This window comes from Echinops telfairi, unplaced genomic scaffold, assembly GCF_000313985.2.
Source record: "Echinops telfairi isolate 266 unplaced genomic scaffold, ASM31398v2 ScPeMD7_23;HRSCAF=83, whole genome shotgun sequence".
Classification (NCBI taxonomy): domain Eukaryota; kingdom Metazoa; phylum Chordata; class Mammalia; order Afrosoricida; family Tenrecidae; genus Echinops; species Echinops telfairi.
Genome location: NW_022103920.1, coordinates 28936696 through 28938476, shown reverse-complemented (window position 1 = coordinate 28938476; position 1781 = coordinate 28936696). Strand labels below are relative to the sequence as shown.

At 45.1% G+C, this 1781-nt stretch overlaps 1 protein-coding gene across 1 annotated transcript in view; it reads left to right on the top strand.

Annotated features, from left to right (window-relative positions):
- CAV2 (caveolin 2) overlaps window positions 1-1781 on the top strand; it is a 19108-nt gene that overhangs the window by 8559 nt on the left and 8768 nt on the right. The gene's annotated exons all lie outside the window — the stretch shown is intronic.

Genomic DNA, 1781 nt, shown 5'->3' with positions numbered 1-1781 from the left:
CTTGACACAATGGATGTATCTATGGATTGTGATAAGAATTGTACAAGCCCCCACTAAAATGATTTTAAAAATAGTTATGGTTTCAGGAACAGATATATAAAGATAGGACTGTGTGTGTGTGTGTGTGTGTGTGTATAAACAAGGTAGCAGAGGGACTTTAGGCCTCTACTTTAATCTTACCTCAGTACAGAATGATTTGTTCTAATAGGGTGGCAATGTATGATACTCAACTTTCTGACACGATCCCTGAAGACAAAATGGGTACAAAAGCAAATGTGTTGAAGAAAGCTGATGGTCCCTGGCTATTAAAAGATATAGCATCTGGGGTCTTAAAGGCTTGAAGTTAATCAAGTGGCCATCTAGCAGGGAAGCAGCAATGCCCACATGGAAGAAGCACCCCAGCCTGTGTGACCATGAGGTGTCGACAGGAAGAGGTATCAGAAGTTCAAAAACAAGCAAGCAATTTGACATGAAAGAGCACAGACAAAGTGGAGACCCAAAAACCACTTGTGAGATAATTAGACAGACCCTCACAGAAGGGCCACAGGGAAGGGATGATATATCCAGCGTGCAGTATAGCACTGTTGAAACCTGTAACCATCCTCTATTTTTAATATTCCCTCCCCCTACTATTATGGTCTTAGTTTTACCTCATTAATCCTGTTACACATGAATATGTTTGCATGTATAATTAAGATCATTCGATGCATGAAATCCAAGATAGACAAACCGTTCAAGAATCTAATGGGAGTAATGATTCTCTGGGGGCACAGAAAGAAGCGGGGAAAGGGGGTAGGGGCACCTGATAGCAATGATGACTCTATAAGCTCACTGGAGGGGAACAAACCACAGAAAGGCAGGTGAATGGATACATGGGAGGTTATGTGTAAGATACAGTGGTTGGGGGGTGTGTGTTTGAAAACAATAACATTTAATATAATAACAAGGGTTCCTGGGGTTAGGGTGGGAGAGGATGGGAATACAGGGGAGCTGCTACCAAAGATTGCAAGAAAAAAGAAAATGTTTTGAAAATGATGGTTACAGCAATTGTATAATCATGACTGATCTAATTGAACTATGGATCGCTATAATATCTGCAGGGCTCCCAATAAAATGGAGGGAAAAAAAACATATTTTTAGTAACATCAAAATAAAAACAGAGTTACCGTTTCAAAAACCCACAGACACCTATTCTGTAGGGTGGCTTGGGTCAGGGCTATGAGTCACCTGGATGGCAGTGAGTAAGGGTTTATTTTTCTTTGGGGGGGGGGGTTCGTTTGTCTCTTTGTTTTAGTCTAAAGGTACAGACTCCCAGGGGCAGGAGTTCTCTTACTCATTGCATGTCCCCACTGCCCTCAGCGCCGGGAGACCTGATGTAGGTGTCCCTGGCTATGAGAACTGGGTGTGCCGTGTCTTCTTCCCTGGAGGGGCACCAGCAACGTCTGCTGGAAGCTTGCTATGTGTTAGCCACCAGGTGAGTGTGTAACATGAATTCACTCCTTCGGTGTCCACACAGCGCCAAAGCAGGAGCTCCATCCAAACCCGGCAGCTGAGGGCCCCACAGGTTACGGGCCAGGAGATAAATTAGAGACTTTCTACCACCAGGAGGATTTATAGTCTCTGAAACGCACGGGGGCAGTTCTTCCCTGCCCTTAATCTAGGGTCGCTGTGAGTGGGAATCCACTCCTGGATGACTTTGAGTTCAGGTTGTGGGTTTTTCGGGTTCTATGGCCCGCGCTCTTACCCACCACGCCGAAGGCTCCTCTTGAGTCCGCCACCCC